The 12,126-nt window shown below is 36.1% G+C and overlaps 1 protein-coding gene across 1 annotated transcript in view; it reads right to left on the bottom strand.

Moving 5' to 3' along the window:
• Nucleotides 1–12,126, bottom strand: part of macrod2 (mono-ADP ribosylhydrolase 2) — a 1,231,520-nt gene that overhangs the window by 1,085,564 nt on the left and 133,830 nt on the right. The window lies entirely within an intron of this gene.

The raw sequence follows: 12,126 nt of genomic DNA on the forward strand, positions 1-12,126 counted from the left end.
ACGAATCTTTCATCCTCGCTCGAGTTAATGGGGAAAGTGTCGCTTTCTCGGTCCGAATAGCTCTAGATGCTGGAGGCTTACGTTATAAACAATGTGAGGATGTGAGGAGCCCTCACAACGGTGACGTCATCGTCTGCTACTTCCGGTAAAGGCAGGGCTTTTTTATTAGCGACCAAAAGTTGTGAACTTTATCATCGATGTTCTCTACTAAATCCTTTCAGCAAAAATATGGCAATATCGCGAAATGATCAAGTATGACACACAGAATGGACCTGCTATCCCCGTTTAAATAAGAACATCTCATTTCAGTAGGCCTTTGACTCACCCATTTAGTTTACATCTACAAATTTTTCCGACACTGCCACAGAAAGACGTGTTTTATGCCACTCCTTCTTTGTCTCATTTTGTCCATCAAACATTTTACGCTGTGCGTGAATGCACAAAGGTGAGATTTGTTGATTTTATTGACTTGGGTGGAGTGCTGATAATCCATGCTAACATGCTATTTAGGCTAGCTGTGTGTACATATTGCATCATTATACCTCATTTGTAGGTATATTTGAATTCATTTAATTTCCTTTACTTATATCCTCTGTGTATTTAATTTATATTTGCGTGTCTCACGACACATCTTTTGGATGTTATATTGGCTGCATTTTTGATTGTGTGCCATGAATTGATTAACGTGGACCCCGACTTAAACAAGTTGAAAAACTCATTCGGGTGTTACCATTTAGCGGTCAATTGTACGGAATATGTACTGAACTGTGCAATCTACTAATAAAAGTATCAATCAATCAATCAATCAATCAATCAATAAATGTTGTTCAAGGCCACAGCAAACACTACCCAGCTTGCAAAGATTGTAATAAATCCATTAGAAGAAGACAGCCTGTCCTTTCCTTTGACTTGGGGACACACATCTACACCTTTGGCAGTTTTAAGCCAGGAAATTCCAGGAGTTATCTCACCCTCGGTGATACTTACTTAATGTGTTGCCTTCATTATAACACTTACATCAGGCTTTTAACTTTTCTGCGGCTCCAGAAAGATTTGTTTTTTGTATTTTGATCCAATATGGCTCTTTCAACATGTTGGGTAACTCACGGAGTGTTCCAAGCCAAGACAGATCCGATCAAGGCGCACCGTGCTGATGAAAGCCAGAGCTCTGTGCTTAGCTTTTTTTTTCACTAGGAACACAGGTGCTAGTAGATGAAAAAATGTAGTAGCACAGGAACATTTTAGTTGCACGGAAAAAAAATTGCAATAATTTTTAAATGTCCTAAATAACACAATTTGTACGAATAACAATCAAACAATGTACCCAGTAACAAACGTGCACTCTTACATGTAAACACAGTGCTATCATAAGGCCTATGCAACCCTCAATTATACAGCTCTGTCAAACAGCTTTTAACAGTCAAGTAATACTACGTCATGCCTTGTACTGACCTACAAATGATATCAGTCACATAACATGACTGCAATTACATTACCGATCATACTTATACAAATCCCAGAATGACCAATGATGTTGATAGGTGTCTAATGTAGTGAGTACTTAGGATCCACATGGTGAATTGTATGAAGTCATTGGAAAATGTAGTGGGACCCCACAAAAACAGGCTGTTTGCAAACTTTAGGCTCATGCCTAGAGGTTGCTAACAGTCCGAAATATTTCAAGCTTTATATCATATCTTGTATACGGCTTTTAGGATGTAAAGACATAACTAAACCCGTGTGTAACATGTGCACGCGCATTAGCTTTGTGTGTTGCGTGCTAATGTTGTAACGCTAGCTATCATTGAGTATATAGTCCATCGTACCAAAAATATGATTGCACATTGTTAGTTGCTTCTCTTGGACTGTTTTTGTATGTGTGCATGCAGTCCCTTCGTGTAATGAACGCCAAACAATTTGCTCAGACCGATAAGTTAAAAGTTAAAGTTAATGTACCAATGATTGTCACACACATACTAGATGTGGCGAAATGATTCTCTGCATTTAACCCAGCACCCTTGATAAGCAATGTTTATTCAATATCATTAGCAATTGCAAAGAACATAGACACTAAAAAAATATTGTTCTGTTAAACCACTGATGGTAACATAACCTAGCCTGTGGTGTTCTTGTAATGTTTTTGTTTGAAAAATGTAACACAGCAAGTTGCAAACACCTGAGCCCCTTTACAATTAATAATTATTTTTTTCTTAGTTGTTTTATTCTTATTTTTCTAAAAATGTTGTATTGCATTCATTTGGTAGTGGTATGATATAATATGTTTATAATTAAAACAGACTGATGGTTATATAGATCAGTGGTTCCCAACCTTTTTTCAGTGATGTACCCCCTGTGAACATTTTTTTAATTCAAGTACCCCCTAATCAGAGCAAAGCATTTTTGGTTGGAAAAAAGAGATGAAGTAAAATACAACGCTATGTCATCAGTTTTATCATTTATTTATTAAATTGTATAACAGTGCAAAATATTGCTCATTTGTAGTGGTCTTTCTTGAACTATTTGGAAAAACATATATAAAAATAGCTAAAAACTTGTTGAAAAATAAACAAGTGATTTAATTATAAAGATTTCTACACATAGAAGTAATCATCAACTTAAAGTGCCCTCTTTGGGAATTGTAATAGAGATCCATCTGGATTCATGAACTTAATTCTAAACATTTCTTCCCCCAAAAAATAAATCTTTAAATTTATGGAACATGTCCACAAAAAATCTAGTTGTCAACACTGAATATTGCATTGTTGTATTTCTTTTCACAGTTTATGAACTTACATTCATATTTTGTTGAAGTATTATTCAATAAATATATTTATAAAGGATTTTTGAATTGTTGCTATTTTTAGAATGTCTTTGAAAAATCTCACGCACCCCTTGGCATACCTTCAAGTACCCCCAGGGGTACGCGTACCCCCACTTGTGAACCACTGATATAGATAACCAATCCTAGGTGTAGTTCTGTTAGGTACCAATCGTATGTATGGAAAACACTGGTATCTGTGCCTTTTATAGAATACTTATTATGCCTTGGGCATGTTTTGCTGCCAAAAGTGGTAAAGGAATGGCTAAATCAGGCTAGAATTAAGGTTTTAGAAAGGCCTGACTTAAACGTGTGGACAATGCTGAAGAAACAAGTCCATGTCAGAAAACCAACACATTTAGCTGAACTGCACCAATTTTGTGAAGAGGAGTGGTCAAAAATTCAACCAGAAGCTTGCCAGAAGCTTGTGGATGGCTACCAAAAGCGCCTTATTGCAGTGAAACTTGCTAAGGGACATGTAACCAAATATTAACATTGCTGTATGTATACTTTTGACCCAGCAGATTTGGTCACATTTTCAGCCGACCCATAATAAATTCATAAAAGAACCAAACTTCATGAATGGTTTTTGTGACCAACAAGTATGTGCTCCAATCACCCTATCACAAAAAAACAAGAGTTGTGGAATTTATTGGAAACTCAAGACAGCCATGACATTATGTTCTTTACAAGTGTATTTAAACTTCAGACCACGACAGTATATATATATACATATATATATATATATATATATATATACATATATATATGTATATATATATATACATACATATATATATATATATATACATATATATATATATATATATATATATACATATATATATGTATATATATACATACATACATATATATATATATATATATATATATATATATATATATATATATATATATATATATATATATATATATATATATATATATATATATATATATATATATATATATATATATATATATATATACATATATATATATATATATATATATACATATATATATGTATATATATATATATATATGTATATACATATATATAAATATATACATATATATATATATATATATATATATGTATATATATATATATATGTATATATATATTTATGTAAAATGTATTTATCTATTTTATTGCTGATTTTATCTATTTATTAGATGCCTTTTACTGAATATGCACAAACATTGTTTTTAATAGTATGTGATAACGCCTTTTACACTGTATTTTGTTTGTTTTATGTAATTGTATGTCTATTTGGACGTCGGAGTCTGCAATAAAGCTTGATGTAAATGTTGAAAATGGATGTGAAAATTAACAGAAGTATCACAAAGCATAAAATACACAATTCTAATTAAATAGCATTTTATAACACAAGAAAAACAACCTGAAAAAAATAAGTAAAATTCAAATAAAAACTAATCCAAAAAACATCAATGGAAGTGCTGATTTTAACACACACACAAAAACAGTCTTAACCACAATATACATGCCTGTTTTGTTGAGAGGAGTACAAATGTTAAAGTAATGAAAAGTGCAGATATATTTTTGTGGTGATGAAGCACAGCTGGAGAAAAGAAAGAGCTACAGAGGTTTGTACAGGCAACATTGAATTACTATCGCTTGTCTGATGATTAGCAGTGGAGGCACAAAATATAGCTGCAATTGTCTGATGACCAGCAATAATAGCGTGTATCTATTTTTTTAAGTGGCATTTGTGCATTTTTTCCCTGCATCTCAACTGGTCAGATGCAGCATGTACACGCCGTTTACAACAAAGAAAGACATTCAAAGTTATTGTTCATCTCTCATCTCATTACAGAACGTCCCCTTAATGTTAAAACTCCATCGACATGAAGGCACATCATCGAAGAGTGGAAATGTGCGTTTAATTATTATCAGGTTTATATCTTTAGTTGAAATCTTTGATTTTAGATTAAATCCACGGTGACCGGCTAATTGTTTTGGTTGCAGCCAAGCTAGAATGACGTAACTCCCGATAGCCGCGATGGTTTCTATGGCGTCTGTATTATCTGTTGACTACAATGTTTCTTTTCCCCAAATCTTACTCTATTTGATCCGCTTGTTATGGATTTATTTTAGGAGCAAAACAAAAATGAAAGGGTTGAAATCCATTTCTGCACAAGTGCTACTTTTTTATGTTTTCTAGTCACACAATATGTTTGTAGTCGCAAATGCGGGGGAATTTTTTCGCACCGTACAGCCCTGAAAACTTCAGCTGTACACCAAACTACTTGATAAGCTACCATCTCTCGGAAAAGATAAAGCCAGCCAAGCTAAACGTCATGTTGTGAAATATTTACATTATTGTTAACTTATCCGGGAAACTGCATTTTCAAATATGATATAAAAAATGTCCACTGTTCTCACATCATCATTAACTAAATACATTCAACATCCATTGCATCCGGTTGCCAAAGTGTGGGGTCCCCACATATACGGTCCCCTCCAAAGTGTCTCATTGTGCCCATTGGGTTGAGTATTTTTTCTTGTCCTGATGTGGGATCTGAGCCGAGGATGTCGTTGTGGCTTGTGCAGGCCTTTGAGACACTTGTGATTAAGGGCTATATAAATAAACTTTGATTGATTGATTGATAGTGGACACTGCTTCTCTGACCCAGTGGATTACTCTGCACAATTCTTTGCACTTAGAATTACTTGTTGGTAGAAATAAATGATTATCCGTTATACAGTGTCCAATACCGGGGTAGAGCGGACTATACGTTAGGTCAGGAAAGAACACATAGGCTAATTCATCCCTACAAACCTGCGAAACAGGCTTGCAGGGATGATATAGCCTCTGTTTTTTTCCTGACCTAATGTGTGTGTATATATATATATATATATATATATATATATATATATATATATATATATATATATATATATATATATATATATACATATACATATATACTCACACACACATATATATATATATATATATATTAGGGCTGTGAATCTTTGGGTGTCTCACGATTCGATTCAATATCGATTCTTGGGGTCACGATTCGATAATATATCTATTTTTTTGATTTGTTTCGTTTCTCAATTCAAAAACGATATTTTTTAGATTCAAAACGATTCTGTATTCATTCAATACATAGGATTTCAGCAGGATCTACCCCAGTCTGCTGACATGCAAGCAGAGTAGTAGATTTAAAAAAAAAAAAAGCTTTTATAATTGTAAAGGACAATGTTTTATCAACGGATTGCAATAATGTACATTTGTTTTAACTATTATACGAACCAAAAATATGACTTATTTTGTCTTTGTGAAAATATTGGACACAGTGTGTTGTCAAGCTTATGAGATGCGCTGCAAGTGTAAGCTAATGTGACACTGTTGTTCATTTATTTATTTTTTTTATAAATGTCTAATGATAATGTCAATGAGGGATTTTTAATCACCGCTATGCTGAAATTATAACTAATATTGTTGTTGTTGATAATATTAATTTTTGTTTCACTACTTTTGGTTTGTTCTGTGTCGTGTTTGTGTCTCTTCTCAATTGCTCTGTTTAGTGCAGTTCTGAGTGTTGCTGGGTCAGGTTTGGTTTTGGAATTGGATTGCATTGTTATGGTATTGCTGTGTAGTGGTTTGTTGGATTGATTTAAAAAAAAAAATATATATATATATATTTTTTTTAATTTAAAAAGAATATTTAAAAAAAAAAAATTGAATCGGTTCTGAATCGCACAACGTATTTGAATCGATTTTTTCTCACACCCCTAATATACATATATATATAAATATATATATTTATATATTCTGAGCGCGATGATGTCACGTTATCGATGGTAAAATGCATTTTTACACAATATGATTTGCCTAAGGGGCTAAGAGACACCGAGAGTAACAAGCACTAGAAAATGGATTAGACAAGACAGATTGAAAATAGAAATAATAATAGAATTGTTTTGTTTTGTTTTTTTTAACTTGGGACTTCCTGTGGGCCGGATTCTGGACACTGGCGGAGATCACTGTCCTAAACATTCCTGCCACTTCATTTGACCAACTATGCCATTTGTAAGGCTTTCTTTTTGGACATATACTACAATAATATTGTACTGTGGCCTTCATACCATGATAATATCGTCCCATAAGATTTTGATATTGTTACATCCTGACTGTATATCAATGTGTTGATAAAGAATTGCAAATGCAAACAATGAAAAAGTTTGCAGATTGTGACTTCATCGCAGGATGCAACAACTAAACGTCGATTTTAGAGTCCCAGTGAATAAATGTAGTTAATGGTTGAACCAGAGTAGCCGCAATGTTGGCGCTATGGTGCAGGGACACTCGGTAAGCCTGGGTTGAAGGGAGACACTGGAGATGACACCCAGCAGGAAAGAGTGTTGGCCCTGTCGGCGCTGCAAACCTTTGACTAAAAGAGTGACTCATCAATGCTTTTGGCCTTGGCGAGAACAAATGCACAGTCTGGCGTCATTGAAACATGGAGCCAAACGGGGTTAAACACCATCAGGGCAGTAGAGTTTAGGTATGTCATAACTCAGGGTGGACTGACACTGGGCCTTTCATGCCATGCTGGACTTCGGTACAATCCCCCTTCCCTCCCCTGGCCTGTGCTTACATTGAGCAGTTTAGCCATGTTCCGCCATTCATTGCTGCTTCCATTCATCCATTTTCTACCGCTTGTCCCTTGCTGGCGGACTGGAGCCTATCCTAGATTATCACTGAAGGCATCAAAACTATGAATGGACACATGTGGAGTTATGTACTTAACAAAAAAGGTAAAATATTTAAAAACATGTTTTATATTGTGGTCACCTGAAAGGGTTTTCACTTCACAGGTGGGCTTTACAGATGAGCACTAAGCTGGCGACGTTTCTGGGTGTTGTTGATAAATGGTTTTGGCTTTGCATAGTACAGTTTAAACTTGCACTTACAGATGTAGCAACGAACTGTAGTTACTGACAGTGGTTTTCTGAAGTGTTCCTAAGCCCGTGTGGTGATATACTTTAAACACTGATGTCGGTTTTTGATGCAGTACTGCTTGAGGGATCGAAAGTCACAGGCATTCAATGTTGGTTTTCGGCCTTGCGGCTTACGTGTAGTGATTTTTCCAGATTCTCTGAAACTTTTGATGATATTACGGTACATGGTGAAATCCCCAAATTCCTGGCAATAACTCGTTGAGAAATGTTGTTCTTAAATTGTTGGACAATTGGCTCACACATTTGTTCACAAAGTGGTGACCCTCTCCCCAACTTTGTGTGTGAATGACTGAGCATTTCATGGAAGCTGCTTTTATTCCCAATTATGGCACCCGCCTGTTCCCATCTAGCCTGTTCAGCTGTGGTATTTTCCAAACATGTGTTTGATGAACATTCCTTAACTTTTTCAGTCTTTTTTGCCACTTTGAAACATGTTGCACGTATCAAATTCCAAATGAGCTAATATTTGAAAAAAATAGCAAAGTTTACCAGTTCAAATGATAAGAATCTGGTATTTGCGGTCTATTCAATTGAATATAGGCTGAAAAGGATTTACAAATCATTGTATTCTGTTTTTAATCAAATATATTGTTGCATGATCAGATAATTAAAAAGTTTACAAGATATTTTTGTTATCAGAACTGAAATAACAGCAACATATAACATTTCAAGTGGTTAATTCACACACATTATTTCCAGAGTACAGATCTAGTCCAGGTGCCTTGACTTTGATACATGTGCATTACAGTCATGACTCAGCCATGTTGTGCACAGAGAACACTTGTAAGAGATACCATGTAGTGGACGTGTGTACACCTCACTCCCTGACACCGTATCAGATTGCTTGACAATGAGGGGACAGCTCCGTCTTTTAGCTCGTTGCCTAGTGCCATCCCCTTAATCTACGGACTGAGGTCGGAGCCTTGGGCAGGAGTTGCCAAATATGACACACTTGAGGAGTTATGTCGTGTGACTTGCCTGAATGTACATGACAAACCCAATCCAAGTATACGTTAATCCAGGGGTCGGCAACCCAGAACGTTGAAAGAGCCATATTGTACCAAAAATACAAAAAACGAATCTGTCTGGAGCCGCAATAGTGAAAAGCCGTATATAAGTGTTCTAATAAGGGCAACACATGACGTAAGTGTCTATATTAGGTACAATAGCTTACTATCAAAATGACTGTTGCAGGCTGAAGCAAATCTTTGTTGACAGAAATGTTAAAACTTAATATTATTCCACACATTTTTACAACATTACGAACCATTAGTAAATCAAAGGCTACTCAGAAGGTGAGATAACTCATGGAAATGACTGGCTTTTAATGGCCAAAAAGTATAGATGTGTGTGGCCAAGTTAAAGGAAACGGCAGGCTGTCTTCTTCTAATAGGAAATGCAGCCAATATAAATAATGTTTCATGAGACATGCAAAACTAAATTATATACAAAAAGGATAAATGTGTAGAATATTTAAATGATCTCAGATATACCTACAAATGAGGCATGATGATGCAATATATACATACATCTTACCATGAATTGATTAACGTGGACCCCGACTTAAACAAGTTGAAAAACTTATTCGGGTGATAACATTTAGTGGTCAATTGTACGGAATATGTACTGTACTGTGCAATCTACTAATAAAAGTTTCAATCAATCAATCAATCAACCGGCTGAACCAACCGGTATAGCTCGGTTGGTTCAGCGGCCGTGCCAGCAACTTGAGGGTTGCAGGTTCGATCCCCGCTTCCGCCATCCGAGTTACTGCCGTTGTGTCCTTGGGCAAGACACTTTACCCACCTGCTCCCAGTGCCACCCACACTGGTTTAAATGTAAAAATTAGTTATTGGGTTTCACTATGTAAAGCGCTTTGAGTCACTAGAGAAAAAAGCGCTATATAAATACAATTCACTTCACTTCATCAAATAGCATGTTAGCATTGATTAGCTTGCAGTCATGCACTGACCAAAAATGCCCGATTAGCACACCAACAAGTCAATAACGTCAACAAAGTGCACCGTTGTGCATTCACGCACAGCATAAAACTGTTGGTAGACAAAATGAGACGAAGGAGTGGAAGATTTTACATGTAAACAAGCTGTTGCATCACAGTCCACACGATGGGGAGTTCAAGAACCGACAAAATTAGTCGGAATAAACAATGTTCACCACCAAATACTCTCAACAGTGAAGCCTACACACAAACATATTAAACCGAGGGATTTCTGAGAATTGGGAAGGTGTGTGTCATGTTGATCCTCAAACAAAACACAGTTGCACGGCCGCAGAGAGAACGGCGCTCCAGAGGGTCATAAAGACCGCCCAGAAGATCGTCGGATGCCCCCTCCCCTCCCTGGCTGACCTGTACAGCTCCCGCTGTCTCAGGAAAGCACACAGCATCCTGAAAGACCCACCTAGAACTGCTACCCTCGGGTAGACGCTATAGGGTGCTAAAAGCTGGCACAAATAGACTAAAAACAGCTTTTACCCAAGAGCCATAGTAGCATTAAACAGGAACTGAGTGAGCACAATATGTCCATCATGTCCTCATGTGTCATGTTTTTAATTTTATTCAAAAAAAATTCGGACTATAATGTGCAACAATGTTATATATATGTGTATATATATTCATATGTATGCATATATGCATGTGTGTAGATATATATACATATATATGATACATCTCTTATTTCTATCTTGTTTTACTATGTATATTATTATATTGTATATGCACCTTAGGGCAGTGGTTCTCAAATGGGGGTACGCGTACCCCTGGGGGTACTTGAAGGTATGCCAAGGGGTACATGAGATTTTTTTTTTTAATATTCTAAAAATAGCAAAAAATAGCAGCGATTCAAAAATCATTTAGAAATATATTTATTGAATAATACTTCAACAAAATACGAATGTAAGTTCACAAACTGTGAAAAGAAATGCAACAATGCAATATTCAGTATTGACAGCTAGATTTTTTGTGGACATGTTCCATAAATATTGATGTTAAAGATGTCTTTTTTTGTGAAGGAATGTTTACAATTAATTTCATGAATCCAGATGGATATCTGTTACAATCCCCAAAGAGGGCACTTTAAGTTGATGATTACTTCTATGTGTAGAAATCTTTATTTATAATTGAATCAGTTATTTATTTTTCAACAAGTTTTTAGTTATTTTTAGATCTTTTTTCCCAAAAATTTCAAGAAAGACCACTACAAATGAGCAACATTTTGAACTGTTATACAATTTAATAAATCAGAAACTGATGTCATAGTGCTGTATTTTACTTCTTTATCTCTTTTCTTCAACCAAAAATGCTTTGCTCTGATTAGGGGGTACTTGAATTAAAAAAATGTCCACAGGGGGTACATCACTGAAAAAAGGTTGAGAACCACTGCCTTAGGGGAGGGGTGTCGAACTCAAATACAGAGTGGGCCAAAGTTTTAAAACCGAACAAAGCCGTGGGCCAAGGTTAAACAAATTAACCTTTTAATAGGGACCCAAACAAGTTTTGCATTGAATATTGAACAAGCAAGGCTTATATAACTTTATAGTGACATGCAAAATCAAGTTTCAAATAATAATAATTAAAAAAATATTAATGACATATCAAATAAAAAAAAAAAAAAAATTGAATGCCTCCTTTCGGCGGCGGGGCTTGGTGGTAACGGGGGTGTATATTGTAGCATCCCGGAAGAGTTAGTGCCGTAAGTGGTTCTGGGTATTTGTTCTGTTGTGTTACGGTGTGGATGTTCTCCCAAATTGTTTGTCATTCTTGTTTGGTGTGGGTTCACAGTGTGGCGCATATTTGTAACAGTGTTAAAGTGTTTATACGGCCACCCTCAGTGTGACCTGTATGGCTGTTGACCAAGTATGCTTGCATTCACTTATTTTTGTGTATAAGTTGCATATATTATGTGACTGGGCCAGCACACTGTTTGTATGGAGTAAAGGCGGACGTGGTGACAAATTGTAGAGAACGCCAAAGGCAGTGTTTTTAGGGCCCACCCCCAACATTGTTGTCCGGGGGGAAATCGGGAGAAATTCGGGTGGGGCGCTGAACTTCGGGAGTCTCCCGGGAAAATCGTGAGGGTTGACGAGTATGAGTACTAGCGGTAAATGTGGCGTTAAAGCGGCGGGCCAGCTGTAATGTTAATTTGATATTGCCTCAAGGGCCAAATGAAAGTACACGGCGGGCCAAATTTGGCCCGCGGGCCAGAGTTTGACACCCATGCCTTAGGGGATCTGCTCCAATTTCGTTGTACTTTGAACCTGTTCACTGCAATAGTAACAATACAACTCT

The sequence above is a fragment of the Nerophis ophidion genome, linkage group LG09 (genome assembly GCF_033978795.1).
Source record: "Nerophis ophidion isolate RoL-2023_Sa linkage group LG09, RoL_Noph_v1.0, whole genome shotgun sequence".
Classification (NCBI taxonomy): domain Eukaryota; kingdom Metazoa; phylum Chordata; class Actinopteri; order Syngnathiformes; family Syngnathidae; genus Nerophis; species Nerophis ophidion.